General features: G+C 38.3%; 1 protein-coding gene across 1 annotated transcript in view; it reads right to left on the reverse strand.

Moving 5' to 3' along the window:
• TENM4 (teneurin transmembrane protein 4) overlaps positions 1–18672 on the reverse strand; it is a 741938-nt gene extending 723266 nt beyond the window's left edge. Inside the window, exon 1 of the mRNA XM_066572311.1 lies at positions 18591–18672. The gene's annotated coding sequence lies outside the window, so the exon portion shown is untranslated. The remainder of the gene's footprint in view (positions 1–18590) is intronic.
• Between the last annotated feature and the right edge of the window lie 1360 nt (positions 18673–20032).

Consider the following 20032-nt stretch of genomic DNA (forward strand, 5'->3'; position numbering starts at 1 on the left):
ATTTTTCTCAAAAGCATAAGGAATGGGACTGGATTATCTTTTTGTTTGTTTGTTTGTTGTTTGGTTTGTTTTGTTGTTGTTATTTTTGGAGTTTTTTTCCTGCTCTGTCAGGCTGCTCTATAATTTCTTTTGTAAATTGCTCAAACTTCTTGGATAAAAAAAGTTCATGATATCATAGAACCATAGAATGATATTGTTGAAAGTGACTTTAAAGGTCATCTAGTCGAACCCCTCCTGGAATACTGTGGGACACCTTTCACCTTCTGAGATGACTCAGAGCCCAGTCCATGCTGACCTGGAATGTTTCCAAGAATGGGCCATCTACTACTTCTCTGGGCAACCTGTTCCAGTGCCTCACCACCTTCATTGTAAAAACTTCATTCTTGTATTTAGGGTAAACTAACCCTTTTGTAGTTTAGCAATTACCCCTTGTACCATCACACCAGACTTTGTTAAAAAGCCTGACCCCGTTTTTCCAATAAACACTTTTGAAGTGCCCTCCCAGAGCAGTCTTTTCTCTGGGCTGAGCAACCCCAGCTCTCTCAGCCTGTCTTCACAGGAGAAGTGCACCAGTCCTCTTATCATTTTTGTGGCCCTCCTCCGGATCTGCTCCAACAAGTCCATGTCTTTCCTGTGCTGAGGACCTCAGAGCTGGACACAATATTCCAGGTGGGGCCTCATGAAAGTGGAGTCCTTTCACCTGGCTATACTTCTTTAGATGCAGCCCAGCATACGGGTGGCTTTTTGAGCTGTAAGAGCACATTGTTGGCTCCTGTCCATCTTTTCAACCCCCACCCTGTGTTGATATTGCAGATTGCACTGACCCAGATGCAGAACCTTGCACTTGGCCTTGTTAAACCTCACAAGGTTCCTTTGAGTCCACTTCTCATGCTTGTCCAAGTCCTTATGGATGATATCCTACTCCCCAGGTATGTCAACCACACAACTCAGGCGTATGTCACTTGCAAATTGCTGAGGGTGCCACTCGATCTCACTGTCTATACCCCTGATGGAGACACTAAACATTACTGGGCCCAGTACAGATCCCCAGGGGACATAATTTGTCACAAATCTCCATCTAGATGTTGAGCCACTGAGCAAAACTCTGTAGATGTGACCATCCAACCAGTTCATCACCCACTGACAGTCCACCCATCAAATTCCTCTCTCTCCAATTTAGAGAGAAGGATGTTGTGGGCACCTTGTCAAAGACCTTACAGAAATCCAGGAAGATGATAGTCACACGTCTTCCCTTGTCCACCAATGCAGTCACTCCAACATGGAATACCACTAGGCTGGTCAGGCTAGACTTGTCCTTGGTGAAATTGCATTGGCTGTCTTAAATCACCCTCCTGCTCTTCACGTGCCTTAGCAGAACATTTAGGAACACCTGTTCCAATGAATCTAACTAACGTTTTCTCAGTTCTATATATTGTTTGCATAGCTATTTCTTCTTCTGTTCCAATTCCATTGATAATTATTAAATATGAATGTCCTAACTGGGAACTGTGCACAATATTCTAGGACTGGAATACCTGTTGCAAATTTGATAATATTTTCAAATGGTGGTGGTGTTAGTACATGAAAGATCATGTGGGTACAGAATCACATTTGCTATTTTTCATGATCATATTACACATTGTACTGAAGGGTGTCCTGTGATTGACTGGAAGAAACAGAAGTCTCCTTATCACCTCCAGATAAAAGCATTCAGTTTAAAGTGGACTTTATGTTCCAAGTTCCTCAAGGCCTGAATCTCAATTTTCACTATTAAATGTCCTCCCTCTTTTTTTTCCCACGCTCAGAATGATCCCATTTACCCTGTACAATATTCTGCCTGCTGACTGATCTTGCAATCAATGTATTCATTACATGAAAACACACCCCTAACTACTTACTCCATGAATATCTTTTCTCTCACTTATAGCTCCTTTTCCAACACACCTTTTATAACTCTCCCATCAACCTGTTCCATAACCACTTGAGTACTTAAACTAAACTCATCTTCCTTGATTTAAGTAATTGTTTCCATCCAGTCTTTCACAAAAATTTTGATAAATCAAATCCTCCCATGAATCACATAAGGCTTTTAAACTCAATCGAAATTGATTAAATATTAGTACATTTTTCATTTATTTTTCATTTAAGGAAGAGTCTTTTGATTTACATTCTGAATAGTTTATCTGATATACTCCAACCAAAGTAATCTCAAATCCAAACTGAGACACAATTAGTTTCATTATCTCCACTTGTCTGTGGTCATGCTAATTGCCAGTTTTTGAATTCTTTTTATAGATCCTCTTGTTGAATACATGTTGAATACATCGCTTCTGAAGCAAGACACTTGCATTTAAACTTGTGTCGTGGCTTTCAGGATTTTCCTCACCAAATCACATATTCATGTTCTAGGTCCTAAAATTCATACTCCTGGCTGCCAGAATTGAGGCACTGCCATTACATGAAGGATCACTTCTGTAGGTTGGTAGGGAAGAATACTTGAGGTGATTGGCTTCAATTTCCAGGCTAAAGGGACTGGGTTGTCTACACTCATTTATGAAAATGAAATCCTACTTAACCAGATTGATATTGTTCATTCCATGATGATTGGCTCAGTGGATGAGGACACTGGTTGGTGTGTTCTCTGCACAATTCCACATGCACACAATTCCATTTGAAAACTAGAAAACAGTATTTTTATTGTGACAATGGTTGAACACAAGTTGCATAGAGAAGTGGCGGGTTGTCCAAAAGTGGGTATATTCCAGCCTGGACTGGAATTATATTATATTACAGCCCCTAAACAACCTGCTCTAAGAAGAGGGGTTGGATCGTGCTATCATCTCCAGAGGTTCCCCACACTAACATCCAAAACAACAACATCACTTCTGTGATACATTATTTTGTGGTTTGAATAATTCACATTTGAGTTGTTGAGAGCGGAAGTTTCCTGTCAAGGTATTATTCACTAGGGTAACTGAGAATTTCGTCCTTTCGCTTTGCCCTGCAAGTAGCTCTAATTTCTTAGCTATAAGACCTTTATAGACTGTTGTCATTTTTAGGTGTTCTTTGTGGAGGTCTGAAATTCGTATGAGGTTTGTATGTAAAAATATGAGTTCTTTTCCTTCTGCCATCCTCTCTCAGAGAAATGCAGATGGATAATTCAGTATGCTAGACATGTTTTCTTCTACAGAAAGAGCAAAGAAGCCTTTCTGCCCTACTTTTGGTAGAATCTGAGTCAGTTTGAACAACAACAACAACAGGTAGTAAAACAGAGATTTCTTGTTAACAGCCTTTGTTTAAATAGATAAGATTTTGGTGTGCAGCTTTTGTAGACACTGTAGCTAAGTTTTGACTCTTAGTGCTTCCTAAGGCAGCATCCAAAGATGTGTCACTTCATGGCAAAGGGTAGCTGCTCAAGGAAATACCCACGCTGAATAGCTTTTCCCCATTTCTTTCATTGTTACTATTATTTAAGAAATATTTTCTTGAGTTAGTGAGATTTTAAATTTTTTTTCCTTTTTATACACATGATCTGGAATAACCAAAACATACTACAAATGGTCATATAATTCTGATCTAAGGAAAAGTTTTTGGTAGAATTTATTTCATGTCTAGGAATGGTTTGTTTGGTTTAGAGACCTGTTGTGTTGTGTCTGTATAAGTTGGACAGTTCTATTCCCCCCCATCACGTAATGGTTTTCCCCTGGTTCTCTCTTCCCTCCCTTGTGCTGCCAGTTATCCCAACTCCTCCACAGTTGCCTTGGAGATTAATGTAACCTTTCTCAAATCCCTCCCCAGTGCCCTGTCCATCACTTGGCGCTCCCACCCTTCTCTCTAGAACTCTCTAGAAACTTCCAGCTAGAGCATCGAGTGATTGGCTCAGGGGCCGGGGCCCCACCATCAAGTTATCCCCATTGGTGTTCTCCCTAAGTCAATCTTTTGTATCCCACTCCCCTCTGAAACCCTATTCGTCCAAGGACTGACTCCTCCCTTGTTTCCCTCCCTCCTTATAAGCTGTTGCAACTTCCCCCATCTCTCTTTGGCTGTCGGTTTCCCCTGGGGCCCAATAAACCTGTATTCACCACAGCTGGAGAGCGCTCTCTTCTTATTTCTGCTGACTGTAGCCATATGCCAAGCCATGTCCTACCACAAGGTCACGCGGCTGTCATGGCACAGAGCCTTTGCCTTAGCTGCTGTCCTGAACCATGGAAATCAGGATAGTGCTCCCCTACTGGTAGCAGTGCTGGATGGCTAGCCGGGACGTCCGAGAAGGACAATTCTACTCCAGCGTGACTGCTTCAGAGACCTACATTTCCAACTACCATTTTGAGGAAGAAATGTGGACACAGAGAGGGACAAATGGGTGTTCAAAAGTGTATATGCACACACACACACATAAACACACACAGACACACATACACGTAAATTAGAGTCAAAAGATAAAACAACTCTTTGTTTTCTCAGATAGTTATAGCTATGTATATTTTGATAATGAGATAGGCCTCTTCAACAGAGGTCTGCAACAGGATAATAACTTTGCAAAATGTGACTGACAGTTACTGCAGAGCCTCTTTAACTGTGCTTTTACTTCTATCAAGAAGGCCTTATACTTTTATATCTTTTTTCGAACACGTTCTAGCTGCATGTGCTACTGAAGCTTCAAAGGAATGAATAGAGTTTGTATGAGCTAGATGAACTGATATGTTCAGTGAATACATGACAAAGACAATGCTGTATCATACAATCACACCAATAGAAAGGACTGCTTTACCTTCTGGATAAGGTGTTCACACAAACAGACTGCATTACAAGTGATATTTTAGGTAGAATTTATTGCTAGTGGGTGTCTGTGCTGAATATCTGTTGCAATTATATACCCAATTGTATTTGACACTTTTAATAAATCAGAAACACAGGATTGTTTTGCTTGGAAGGGACCTTTACAAATCATCCAGTTCCAATCCTGTTGCCATGGGCAAGGATTTCGTCCACTAGATCAGGATGCTCAGAGCCCCATCCAGCCTAGCCTTGAACATTTCCAGGGAGGGGGCACCCACAACTTCTCTGTGCAACCTGTGCCATTGCTTCAGCACCAGCACAATAAATAATTTACCCCTGATATGTAATCTAAATCTACTGTCTTTCAGCTTAAAGCCATTCCCCATTTTCCTATCACTGCTTGTCATTGCCAAAAGTTCCTCTCCAGCCTTCCTTATACATCTCTTTTAGGTAGTGGAAGGCTGTTCTTGCCATTCCTGTTTTTTCCTTAACTGATGTGGTATGTTTTCCTTTGGGAAAGAGCAGTTTTAGAACTGAGGACATCTTTCTATCACGCTCAAGAAAATAAGAAATTAATAAATTATGGCTAAGACTGATGGGAACCTGGGACTTCTATTGTACGTGGATGTCATAGGTTTGGTAGCAAACTCTGAGGTTCTTCAAGCTTTAGGGTCATCCAGCTTTAGTCCTCAGGAAATTATCATTTCATCATATTTCTATTTAATTGATATTCATTGTAGAAATAGAAAGCAGAGATACATCAGGCAGATGCGCATGAGTAGCTCCTTGACTGTCCAGCCCAACTTCTACAAAGGATGGAGGAGATACAAGCTTTATTAACTCTAATTTCCTACAATGGAATTGTTTTCAGCCCACCACTTCTGTCACTTGTACATGATCTACTAGCAAAGATTTTTTTTTCTTGCGAGGAAGGGACTACAGAGCTCTCTCTGGAGCTAAGATTTCAAGTCCTTCAGTTGGAACTTGGAGCTTAATTATGTTTGAGGATTTGGCTTAATCAAAGTCCTGGATTTTGGCATCAAAAAGTAAAGCAAAACTAAATCCCATTATTTTAGAGGCATAGAAATGTACATATAAATCCTCTGAATGAACTGCTGGCTTCGGCTTTAGAGTGTGAGTGTGTGAAATCTTAAATTTATACTAGAAGTGATGCCTCTTCACAGCAATACAATAATCATTATGTGTTAATGATTCCCTAATGACAGATTTAACTGAACATTCAGCAAGAGTTTGTAAGAGATTAGAACTTGGCAAAATTTGCTTTGATGATCCCAGTGAAAATAGAACAGTCCAAGAAGGAAGACTGCTTTGAATTTTATGAGTTTCACATTTTTAGAAAAATCATTTTAACTGAGCAGTGGCCATCTTGGTGGTGGGCTTTGTGTTAATTATGTTGGCTTCATCTACCATATCATTTTTGGTCCTGGTACCTATGCCCTCCAGCCTGTGGACCACACTTAAATTCATTCCCTAGATGTACACTCATTTCTTTCTAAAAAGAAGGTAGGAATGTCGACTGAAGTTTATGTATCCAGGTCCCATCCCTATAGGGGGTTAAATTATGAACAGCAACATGCCCATTAAAGATAAGAAAAAAATAACAGAAACTCTGAAGAGGTTGTTCATCGTGAAATTCTCTTTAACAATGTTATTCACCATCCTCTGTCAGAGGATCTAGAGTAATGACAAAAAAAATACTATCAACCTTAAAACAATTTATTCAAATGTAATCACTGCACAAAGTAGTGTAGTTTAGCTACATGGGAAATTGAAAAGACCCACATTATCACAGTGATAGAAGAAAAAATATAAAACACGGATGTGTTTTGTAAAGATTAATTTGGAGACTTTCTGGAGGTTTATCATATGAATTTTGTGGTATAACTCTGGTCTGCAGCTAAGCACCAGGCAGCTGTTTGCTCACTCCTCACTGCATCTGGATGGGTGGAAGTGGATTCAAAGGCCAAAGTGAGAAAGCTCATGGGTTGATATAAGAACAGTTTAATATAATTAATACTAATATTAACAATAATTATAGTGATGAATGGAAAAATAACAAAGAGCCTTCAGATCCCTTGTACCCTTGGACCAAAACTGTACCTGCTGACCTTCAGTCTCTCCAGGCATTTTCTCCCAGAGGCTTCAGGTGGGTCTGTTATCCCTGGCTCAGAGGTGCAAAGAACATATTTCACACTTTGTCTTGTCTGGACTGTCCCAAGTACTATTGCACAGCTATCTCCCATTTGATTTTTTTTAAGGCTTGTTTCTGCTCAGGGCCCATTCAAAGTCACAATTCTGGATCACTCCATAGAGAAAGCTTATGATCAGACTGTAATTTGGAGTGTGCATTCTCCAAAAACCTACAAAACTTCAGAAATCCTGTGTTTATCTTCTGTTAAGTGGTCAAGACAGAGCTATTTTTTTGCCTTTGTGAATGGCTTTATCTTTATCAAGTGATCCCAGCTGCCAGATTTCCTTATGCTCTAATTCCTGACTAGTGGCCCCAATAGACCATCATCGGTAACTAATATTTCATATATCTCGAGGCTCACTTAGAGAAAGGGACAAAGAGGTTTCTGTTGCATTTATTATTTCAGTCTTTTCCTCATGTTTTTGTGACTGCTTTTCTGCAGAACTGGCTGTGTCTTTTGGTTCTTTCTTCTTTTTCCTCTTAAGAAAACCTTCTTCATATCTTACTAAATGAGTCCTCTTCTCCCTCACAGGAGATCTTCCAGAACCATCTGGACTCAATATTGTGTAATGTGCTCCAGGAGTTTTTCTTGAGCAGGGAGATTAGACCAGATGACTCCACTCTGGGCCTTTCTAACCTGACCCATTCTGTGATTCCATTTCTCCCTTTTAGTTATGGAGGTGACTGATCTAGTGTCTGGATTAGCTCTACTGTTTTTTGGTCTGTTTTCCATCTTTCTCACTGAGGGTGATGCATCATAACCAGCAGGGTTGTGCCTCTTTGGAACAGCCACAGCATTTGTGGTTTGTTTTTTTATTTGCAAACATTCTACAACTTTGTCTGGATCCTGTAGCTTTTGGGAGTTAAGTTTCAGAACATTTGAGATCACCTTTGAGACACCTCCCCATATTCTCCCACATGTTGTGCCATGCATCACCATACTCTTATAAGGACTGGGTGATATTCCTATATTGCTTGTTAGCTTTAGGCAAAACCAAAGCAATAGTCCTGAGAAATACCAATAGAAATATTCTAATTATTCTCAGTTGTTCAAGATACTGAAAAGTTATTGTAACTTTCATAGAAGAAAAAAGCTGTCATTCTGTCTTGCCTCCACAAAAAAACCCCAAAAAACCCCAACAAACCACAACAACAAAACAAAACAAAACAGAACGAAGAAAACCCCAAAAACCCCACCCCCACCAAGAAAAAAGAAACCAATCCCCCCCCCAAAAAAAAACCCAAATAAAAAAACCCAACATCCAAACAAATGAGTAAAAGCCATTATTGTTAATTGTCCTCATGAAATGGCACCTACAATACAGAGCCCAAATACCAAGGTCAGTGTTTTTAATAACAAATCTCCCCAGCAAAATATCTCTAACCACTACAGAGCACAGCAAACTGCAAAAGCCAACACCAATTTTTAACATGTACAGCAAGAAAAAGGGAAGGGTAAAGATCAGATAAAATAATATCAAGAACAGAAGGATCGATATTGTGACCCAAAACTGTTAACAAGTATAAATCCCTTCTAATACACTCTGGTCAATCTGTTATTAAATGAAACCCTTTGAGACTCCCATTGAGTGTCAAAAAGATCTCTCATGGCTTAAGCCCAGCCAGCAACTAAGTGCCACACAGCCACCCACTCACTCCCCACGCCAGCAGAATGGGGGACAGAGAATTCAAATGGTAAAGAAAGGAAAACTCACACATTGAGGTAAGAACAGATGAATAACTGAATTAAAATTAAATATTACCTTATTACTACTACTCCTGCTGCTACTAGTATTGCTTCTGTTAGTACTACTGCTACTACCTCTACCATTATCCTAATGAAAATGAAAACAACAGAGAAAGACGAGTGATGTAAATGAAAACCATTGCTCACCACCAGCTGGTCATTTTCCAAGCAGCAGCCTCTTGGCCAGTCTCCCCCTCATTTATTGCTGAGCACGACACCATATGGTCTGGAATATCCCTTTGGTCAATCAGGGTCAGATGTCCTGTCTATGTCCCCTCCCAACTCCTTGTGCACCTCCAGCCCCCTCATTGGTAGGTGGGTGAAGAGCAGAAAAGGCCTTGGCTCTGTGTCAGCACTGCTCAGCAATAACAAAATCATCCCTTGTGTTATCAAAACTGTTTTCTCCACAAATTCAGAACTTAACCCCATACCAGCTACTCTGAACAAAATTAACTCTACTCAAGCAAAAACCAACAGAATAAAATAACGTTTGTCATTTTGGGAAGATATGCTGTATTTTTTATGTCTAGCACATAGTTTGCATTTCAAAGCCTAAAATTCAAAACAAATCTACTTAGCGAATTCTGACCCATGCTTATGGCATGAAATAAATCTGTCTCTGAAATTTATTTGTAAAATGCAAGTTTTGGAGAATGTGATCTTTGCCAGTTTCTTCTAGTGGGAAAGGAAATGAGGAGAATGGTCTTTCAAATGGAAGCCAGTCTGTTTTTCTTCAGTGGAGAATGAGTGTTCATCATACCACAGTTAGAGCAGAGGCATAAAAATAGAGCAGATCCATCCAATATTTTGAACTCACCCCCCAGTTAACTGCTAATCTCTAGTAATTTGCAGTTCAGAGACTCTTGAGGCCTTTCTGCCCCTGGAACATGGTCAAGGTTTTCTCAGAAAAATTAGGACAATCAAATAGTGTCTTTGGAGGTTGTCAAAAGACAAATGCAATTTTCTCCCTGTGCTCCAAATTTTAAAAAGGGAAAAAATTGTGTTAGCAGGTTCAGCTCCTCTTCATTTTTATACTTCATCTCATAAAACATAAGAAATACTAGTTTCAAGCATTGGTACATATTTAAAACTTTTCACACTAATGAAGACTGGTTCATATATGGTCTTGAAGGTATCATTTTCTGTCATCAGCTCATTCCTTAATTAGTATGTTTATGAATGTAACTAAACCAGCTTGCCAAAAGTGATAGTAACAACTCTCTTTCTTCCTGCTTTCTTTTTTCTATGCTTGCCTGCCCCTGCCTCACAGTTCCCTTAAATAATTTTCAGCTAATAATATTCACACAAAACTAGAATGAATTAAAATTGTAATATTATGTCGGCTCTAAAATTCATTTAGTCAGCAACAGGACCAACATGTACCTGTTCACCAGTCGGATGTAACTTTCTTGTCTGTTTTCCAGATAAATATAGTATTTCCTGAAATGTATGAAAATATGTAATATACTGATTTTTTTAAATGTTCACCTTAAATTGGTGCATTATATAGAACCCAATAGCCTTGATCTGGTTCTGATTTTTTTTTCTTATGGTCAGGTGAGCTTTATTAATGGAATGGAGACACAATGTAAAAGATAGTAGAATCACACATTTGTATGTGTGTATGAAAATTTTTTGTAAACTTTGTTATTTGGAGCATATGTCCAAATCCTCCCCTTACTCTCCAATCTTGACACAAACTTCATTTTTAAACAAAGCTATTTTAGACATGATTAAAGGCATCCCAAATTATGGGTAAAATAATGATTATATTGTTCACAATTCCTACTATCTAACTATGCAACTGTAGCTCAGCGTGAAGCAGATTGATCTTTTCCTATCTGATTCAATTCCTCTTTCAGGCTTGAGTGTTGACTGTAATTTGCGGACATGTAAATATGTAGAAGTGAACCATAAATAAATTAGTAAAGCCAGAAAAAAAAAAAAAGCCAGGCTCTTTTGGAACTCTTTCTTTCTTACAAATCAGCAACCTAAAATCTCCAGCCTAAGAGACATACAGGAGTTCAAGCAGTATATTACTCTGTACAAACACCTTTTTACTACATTCTGACAGCTTTTGACAAATGTAACACAGAGCAAAATCATTTGCAATGGCTGCATCTGCCTCTTTAGAGTCTGTGATGAGAACTGCAAAGACTGGTTATTTATTTAAAAGTCAAGTCTATGTGCGGCAGATTTTGTGAAGTGTGAACAGTGAAAGCACTTCAGTGCCATCTTTTCCTGTGTCTAAGTGCAATGCAAGTAGTTTCTAATTTCCTAACCTATACCTTTGGTATTTTAGCTTATTTCCAAGGAACATTTGGCAAATAACCTGTGGAAACAAACCCTTGTGAATTAATTCACAGCATCACCTCTGAAATGAGGATGCATAGGCTTGTTTTGCCTGGGAAACATTGTTGTGACCTGACTGTATAATTGTTCTTGGGATCAGTTGAATGGTGGACACTTTAATCAATGGAAGCATTTCTTTATTTATTCTAAACTTGATTGAATATTTCTTCCCATGATACATCAACTTCTAGGATCTCCTGGTACTGAAAAATGGTAAAGAAGTATTTGCACTGGTTGGCCAGCTCTAGTGTTTAGTGTGGCTTATGATGGTGAAATTTGTGAGACTCAGTTAAAGCAAAAAAAACCCAACGGATTCACACTTCCAAGCTTTGATGTAAAGATAAGACTAGAGATGTTCCAGTAACGCAAATGAATCAAGTTTTCATGAACTGCCTGATTTTCTCTACATAAGGACTGAACTGAATTCTTTCTCTCTTACCAGTTATCATTATCAGCATCTGACAAATAACCAATTCTACAAGTAAAAAAATCCGGCTCTTTAAATTTGGTTGCTGTGAAAGCAACACAGATTTTATTCAGGCTCCTAGTGTTAGCCTGGTTATTTTGCTTGTTTCCCTTCTCTTACCATTTTCAAAATATACTTTAAACTACAAGAAACAAATCATATTATCTATCCAATAGCCTAATTCAAGTTGCTATTAGAAACACAGCAGCAGAATTATCTCTATTATCTGCTAATTTAAGTATATTGACTTTCTTTCCCCCTGCTTCCTGCCAAGGACTAGCATTTAAGAGTTTGCATGGGTATAGATGCTTGTGTTTCTTATGCAACACTTCCCAGCTACAGGGGCTATACTTGCATGAGATGATTCCTTATTATCTTTCCCCAGGAGATTATCTCCTTCATGGCCTTAAGATTGATTTTTTTTTTTTTCCTGACACTGAATTCCTGAGCATACTGCAGGCAGCATTCTTCACAATTTATATCATCTGCCAAAAAAGCCCAGCCCAACCTATTCTTCCTCTTAGGCAGAAACACAAACTCTTACTCATTATCTCCAAAGACAACGTATTTACTCTGGAATCTGCTCTTCCATATCTTTCACAGCTCTCAATGCAGTAAATAGTAAGTGTGTTTCTCTTCTACCTGAGAGCAAAAAGTGGTCTTACACTGATTTTTCAATTTTTTTTTTTCCTTTGGAAAGGGTGAATTTCTTTTTAATTGCCTGGGCTTTGATCCTGTAGTCAAAATCATACATGTTACAGAACAGGTAAGAAAAAAGCCTTGAGTTTAATGCAGAGGATAGAAACTTAGCAAATGGATAGAACATGGGATTGAAAGGCAGAAGGTTTGGGATTTATTCCTACCATTACTATTTGCTTCTACATGATCATTGTCAAGTCATTTAACCTCTGTGTCACATGTTCCTCTATATGCAGAATTAAAAAATAACATTTCTCTATTCCAGGTAGATACTGTGTGAGGCCTAATTAAAGCCAGTAAAGTGTTTTGAGATCCTTGGATAAAAGGTGCTATAAAAAGTTCCAACTATTAATTGCTTTGTGTTCCCTAGAAGATTTTAAGTCACATACCTCTTTGAATCATGGATCTCTATTAAATGAAGATTGCTATCTGTACAATCATGCAGTTGTTGGCTTTTTAATTTCAGAAACAGATGTCTTGTGAGAGTGAGCCATCCTTACTTACAAACTAACCTACAATTTTAGCTAATACCTCCAGACTTCAGGAATAACACATGAAAACAACATACCACTAACCCAGTTTACTCTCTTTGTAGGTTTCTGCAAATTCTTTTGACTTTCTGTTTTAAGTCCACCACTTTATGTCTTTTCCCGGGAAGATCAAATCTAATCTGAAGTCAGTTTCTGTTATGTTTTGTTTCCTCACCCCCGTTCTGGATAGAGCACCTCCAGGAGGAGGTGAAGGGGATGGAGAAGGTGTATGAATTGACTGAAATCCTATGCTTCTCAGATTACCAAGCTGTAGACTATGCTCCATAAAATGGTAGTATTAAACCAACACGATCTTGCATGAATTCTGAGAAGTCAGTTTCTTCTGAACATTTGCATGGATGTGAACCACTGTGCAATGCAATCACTTTTCCTTTGGTCACCTTTTCCTCCTACAGGGTTGAAACAGGCAAAACACTTAGCAGACACCCAAAACCTGTGTTATTTCAGTTCTCCTTTAAGGAATGCTCTGTTTTCTTGCAACTCTGGCAAAAACTGGCCTTTTTTTTTTTAAGAGAGCCAAGAAATTTATTGACTATCGCTTAATATGACTTCCCAGACTCTCTAGGCAGGTATTTGGTTAATGGCTGTATTACTTTCAGCAGAATGAACTATTTCTTTTCAAGAAGACACAAACACAAATTAAACCACACCTTTAAAAGACTAAGCATTCTGTAATTGTAATCAATACACCTATCACCTTATGTTAACAAGAGTAGCATGACTAAGACCAGCAAAAGTCAGACATTTTAAATAAATAACACACATCCATGTACAGTTAGCTTCACTATCACTTGGCCAAAAAAATCCATTAAAATATATAAAAGCCCAATTTTTTACATGCTGAATTAAAAGCCATTCATGATTTGGACTTTTGCAATTAATCATGAAGCTGGTAAAAGGAAGAAAGTAAAAGAAACATGTCTTCGGAAAAAAAAGGTGAAACTCTTATTACTGAACCATCTTACTGCTCAGTTTTGAACCCTAGCATTGATTCTGTCAGCACACTTTATCCACCTGAGTGCAATTTAGAATCTTAGAACCGTTAGATGGCCTGTGTTGGAAGGGATCTTTAAAAACCATCTTGTTCCAGCTCCCCTGCAATAGGAAGGGGCACCTTATACTTAACCAGGCTGCTCAGAGCTCCATCCAGCCTGGCCTTGAGCCAGGGTGGGGCACTCACTTCCAGGGTGGGGCACTCACAACTTCTCTGGGCAACCTGTGGCAGTGCCTCACCACCCTCAAAGGGAAGAGTTTCTTCACAATATCTAATCTAAACCTACCCTCTTTCAGTTTGAATCCATTCCCCCTTGTCCAACATGCTCTTGCAAAAAGCCCCTCCCCATCTTTCTCATAGGCTCCCTTTGAGTACCAAAAGGCCAGAATCAGGTCAACCTCAAGCCTTTTCTTTTCCACTCTGAGCAATCCTGATTCTCTTAGCCTTTCTTCTAATCATCTTGGTGGCCCTTCTCTGCACTCGTTCCAACAAGTCAACATCCTTCCGGTGCAGGGAACCTCAGAACTGGATGCAGTACTTGCGCTGGGGTTTCACAAGATCTAAACAAATGCAGTGGTGCTGAGAGGGCTGTGAAGAGTCAAATTCCAAACAAATTTTCACCTAAAAATTGATTTTTTTAGGTGATTCAAGACTAGAGAAAGAGACTGTTCATTGCCAGGCAGAAAATGTCCATAAATGTAAGAAAACCAGCAATGATGATGAATGTAACTTTTCTAAAGTAAAATTGCATTTTTAAATATTTCCAAGGATAAACTACAAGTTTTTCTCCATCAAAAGCAGGATTAATTACTTCCTCTTGACCTGGGGTCTCCTATAAAAAAGGAACCAGCTTGCTGTATTCAAGTATGGAAGAAAGCTCCCAGACTCTGCTGTGTGTTGTATTTAACTATTTATTCTAAATCCTCCAGCTGCAGCTGGAGTCTCTCCCTTCAATGTTTATTGTTATTTAACCCATAAGGAAATGTAAAGGATGGAAACATTTTTGATCAATGGATTCAGTCCTGGAATTTCTTTGGGTGTGGCTGCCTATGATTTCTGCAGCGTGAATATCTACTTCTAACTTGACTCCACAATAATTTGCCACTCAGGAAAAGGTTTTTGAGTGGATATTAGCAATCTTATTGTCTTTGCCTGTACTATTGCTACTGTTTTGATCATCAGAGAGTGAAAGACTGGAAGATGATACATGTGCAGTCTTACAACTGCCTTTACCTAATGCAATGGCAATATTTTTGAGATTGCCAGTCCTATTTCTATGTTTTATTTCAAGCTGTTTCCAACAATTATATAGTAAAGCACCTGTACTGGATGCGCATCAATAGTGTTAAGGCCAGAAATTTTTGCAGATAAAAGAACTATTGTTTTTATCTTAAATTGATTTTTTCTTATTCAAGCAATCCAGCAGAACAGTCTACACCCAAATTTAGGAATATGCTAAGGCATGAGAAGCAGAAAATTAATAGGTGACTGTATAGCAGCAGCTCTAATTGATATTATTCAAGCTGGTGAAGTACAAGAGCACAAGATATGAAAAGCTAGATCTCAGTTCTAAAAAGCCTTTGTCAAAAGAGTTCAGATTCTACTAGTTACACAGAAAAGAACTGTTATAACTACTTATATTTTTATACAGTTGAGATATACAGAGAAGTGTCTCGTCTCCCAATTCATGCACCTAATTGTAAGGCATATAAACAGCATGATTATTTGCTAAAAGGATTATGATTCCTAGTGTTTGGAAACAGAGCTGTTACTTCTTGTAATTATCAATTTAGTTCATAATAATTTCATTTCCAGACACAGTGCTGATTTCTTGTGCTTCAAAATGATATTCTGCCCATGCATGTGGTACAGTTGCTGTGTATGTCCATCACAGCTGTTTTCTGGTGTGTTTAGAAGCCTTCAGATTCCCAATATGGCTTTGGTTGCTGCTAAAAGCATCAATCTTTGACTTTAATCAGTAGATATGTCAATGTGATATGATCATGTATGGAATATAAGGGCTGTTGGTTTCAGATAGGGTACCCAAGCCTTTTGCCCTTTTAAAGGAAAGAGGGCAAATAGATATTGCCTTTATGCTTTTCAACACATTGAGAATGCAGTTTGAGATGGTTGTTAATGAGAGCCTCCTGTCAGGGATTCACCTTCCAACAAGCCCAAGTTGATGCTGTTTACTCCTGAGACAGACAGTACGAATTTCATCAGGTGAAGGTTGCATTTCTTGGCCACTATAATGTACAGGAGAGAGGTGACTTTATCCACAGCCTCCCTTCCCCCTCCACCCTTTCTACACAACTGTTTCCTTGAGCAAGATCATCTGGTAATTTTTGCTCTGGATTCAGGGGCAGTGTACTAGAAACAAGCAGGTCTGGGAAAGACCACAGGAGATGGACTTAATCCTATATCCCAATGGGGATCAGTTATATCTGACTGAAGATTCTCCAACCTGTTCTGAAAACCCTCCAAAATACATCTAAGCAGTGTATTCCAGCACTGTGTATTTTTCCAATCTGTCTAAGCTCTCTGCTATTACCCACCCTGAATTGAGTTCAATTTAATTTCCCAACATTCTTCTCTCTCCAGGATTAATTTAATGGAGAGAATAAAGCATTTATTTCTTTTTTGAAAAGCCCATCACTTATTTTAAGCTCATCACTGTATATCAGCTCAAGCAATTCCACCTTTCTTTTCATTCTTGCTCATGAATCTTGCATACTCATCCTTGTTTATCCTCAGAGGTCCATGTCCAGCTAGTCTTTAGCTTTTTTTTAAGTGTCCCATCATGGATATTCCTGAGGTTGTATCAATACTGAACAGAGCATAGCAGGTGGTTAATTTTGCATTTTGCAGGCTATACTTTTATCCACACTGCAAAATGACATTTTTCCTTTTTACAGAAACATAGTATTCTTCACTCATATTCCCCTGTGGTGTTTCATGGCCCTCTGCTAGGGAGACTGGACAGAGTTCCCTCTGTAAAATCAGTCCTGATTCCCCAAGTGAGCTTAAGTTTTGCTCAGCATGTAGAAATCTGTGCCCTCCAGCAATCAAAGCATTCAGTGATCATACAGGCTTCTGAGAGCAACTCATACTTTAAAACAAAAGCATTTAAAATAAAATCTTAAAACCACAGGAAAAATTATGTGCACATCTACGGTATTAAGTACCTAATTATCTCCCAAAGCTGGATCCTAACCTTACTAAAGTAATCACACTTCCCCTTTTCTGGCTCCCCAACTTCCCTCAGCATCTTTAGAGGCCCGTTGCTCTCATCTCATATTAAATCATGAAATTTCTCTTGAAGATTAAGTAAAGTACCTTGGTGTGTGTATATCATAAAATAGTTTTCTGATCATCACACATTTCACCCAACTACATAGATCCCCAGAATGTTAGAATAAGTTCGGTTGGAAGGGACCTCTGGATGTCTAGTTCACCTTTACTTCAAAAGCAAGTCTAACTGGATGAGGTTGCTTTGGAAATCATCTGGATGAGTTTTGAACACTATCTGTAGAAATAATCCCCCTTCTGCCAAGGACATATTTTGATCCCCTCCTCCTAGTACATATCCAGGTAATGTGTGAAAATGCAACACTGATACTTTTCCCAGATATTTTCTTTCTTCCCAATAAAGACTTAACAGAGGAGACCAACTCAAGACATTTCAAAGTGTCAAGTATTTCAGTCTATTTGGCTAACAACAAATAAAATGTCCTTTGTATTTCATCAGTCTCTAGAACATGTATCTTTATGCAGCAACCTAGCAATCCAAACATGGTGGTTTCACCTTTGGTCTCTTTTCCACATTTTTGATACAAAATCCCAGCACTAACAGCATTTCAAGTGCAGATCTTAGACCCAATGGATGGAAGTAGCAATCAGCATTAAAAACAATATTGAAAATGCAAGACTTGAAGCAACTCCATTTAAAACAAAAAAATATATTTTATATTATTCATTTTTGTTAATATTTTAAGAAGCAAAGGTTTTATCAGGCCTAGTGAAGCTAAGTGACTGTTTAGTCACTCTTAAGAGCTACCTGGTGATCTCTCCAATGACGTAAAGAAGAATAGTCCAGTTCATACACTACTGTACATGCATTACTGTACCTCCTCACAGATGCACAGTTTCTGCTCTTCAGAAATTACTCACTCAACATCATACAGTAAACCAGAGGTACCAATAGGACTATAACTTGGGCAATTTTGGCCAGTGACCTTAAAACTAATCTTTTAAATGTGTGATTTTCTTTAGCACCTGACGTATATTAATCAGCTACAAATAAAAGCTGCACTGATGTTTCTAGCCCCACAAACACTCTTTAGCATCAAAACCAAACCAAAAGCACAATATCTACAGTAAATAAAACAAGACCAATCCAAAAAATAAGCAAAAGAAAAAAAAAGGATTAAAAAATCTCAAGAAGTTTTATGACTCTTGCAGTAGCCTGTGAAATGAACTTTGGACATTTCTGATGAGGGAGTACCTGTAGATAAAAAAAAACTTACAATGCCTCATGATACACAATAGCACAAAGCGGAAACTGAAAATGTTTTTCTAAGGGAGAGAGGAAATAGGACATAGTAGTACTGAAGCTATTTAGGAAAGGGAACTGCAAATATTTAAAATATACAATTTAATTTGTTTTCTTCTGTTTGTTTGTTTTTTTTTTTTTTAATTAGCGAAAATCCAATTGAACGTGATTATAAACCTGCCTTCACATTGTTGGACCTGAAATGTGGCAAAAGAGAAGAAAAAATATAATGACTTACCAGCAAGTCTGTTTGCCAGGTAAATATTTCATCCAGTACTTGTACGATACTCTATCTGTCTCCAACAGAATCCATATATTATCACCAGTGTCCTGTAAAATGATAAAGACAAACCATCTTTGAGGAATATTGTAAATAAGAAATGCAAATACAGTGTCAGTGAGAATTACTGTATGCTATTGAAATATCATATCTACTAGGAGAGTGTAGCTATTATTACAAGGCATTTAACTAAGATTACTGTTGGGAAAAATGACATTTGAAAACAATATAGCAAAATACTGGCAGGTCTTAATCATTAAATTAATCAAAAAAGCTTATTAATTTATATTATAAAAAAGCACATTCATGATAGAAATGAATAAAAATTAAATTGTGTTGATCTACTTGAATGAAGAGATTTTTCTGGTGCTCCTTGAAAATCCCATGTCAGTCTTGCTAGAGGAAAAACTGTTTGAAATTATAATTTGTGTGGCTCTGCTTTACATTCTTGAAGCTTAGTCTAAGGTAGTTATTAGACTCTTATCTGAAGCTGGTAGAGAAGGAGAAGTACCTCTGAGAGCAAACCAAGTCACCTGTGTGGATGTTCCTCTCTTCACACAATTTGTTTAGATGGTCAGTTCAGCCTCTATGTCTCTATGTCAACCTGTCAGCTGGTTGACATAGAGAACATGAATCCCACCCAGAACGTGCAGGGGAAACAAGAATCACATTGTCTATTTTTATTTTGACAATGTTTAGCTGTCTCCCACTCCTGCAATCTGCAAAGTGGCAGTGGCTCAGAAGGCAGGCTTCTTCAGGGTTGTGAAATTTTCTTATATGAGAGTTCAGGCTTTAATAAAACTAACTCCCCGTGAACAAACCCATTGTATAGGGTCAGAAATACTGCAGATTAAACTTCATGCACCTTTCCCAAGGCCTCCCCTGAGATGATGAGAGAAGTCAATGGACAAACCTTAAAGCTGTTGTTTCATAGTGAAGGAGCAGAGCACACAAACCCGTGTTCAGGGCCCCTATTTGAATACACTTTTCATCTCCTGAGCATTAGTAAGACACATAAAGCTCAGTGTTTACAAAGAAACTGCAAATATTTATAACATAAATATTATACAAGTGAGCAGAACCTGCTAAAAAAGATCTTTTCTCACTTTTACTAATGCATCCTTCATACCAATAACAACCTTAGTACATGTAATCACTTTATGTAAAAGGAATAGCCTTGCCAAATATGAAATGGTTGCTGAGATACAGACCAATCTGCCCAATAAGAAACAAATATTATATTTCAATCTGTTTTTAGTGAGTCCAGGAGCATCCTCATCTTAAATGCTCTTTAAGAATATTTTCTCTCTTAACATGCACCAATTAGAAGGAGGAAAAGCAGATGGCCAAAATAAATTAGAGACAGCATACCAGCCCTGCCTCAGATCATCACCATTGGC

The sequence above is a fragment of the Molothrus aeneus genome, chromosome 2 (assembly GCF_037042795.1).
Source record: "Molothrus aeneus isolate 106 chromosome 2, BPBGC_Maene_1.0, whole genome shotgun sequence".
NCBI classification, from domain to species: domain Eukaryota; kingdom Metazoa; phylum Chordata; class Aves; order Passeriformes; family Icteridae; genus Molothrus; species Molothrus aeneus.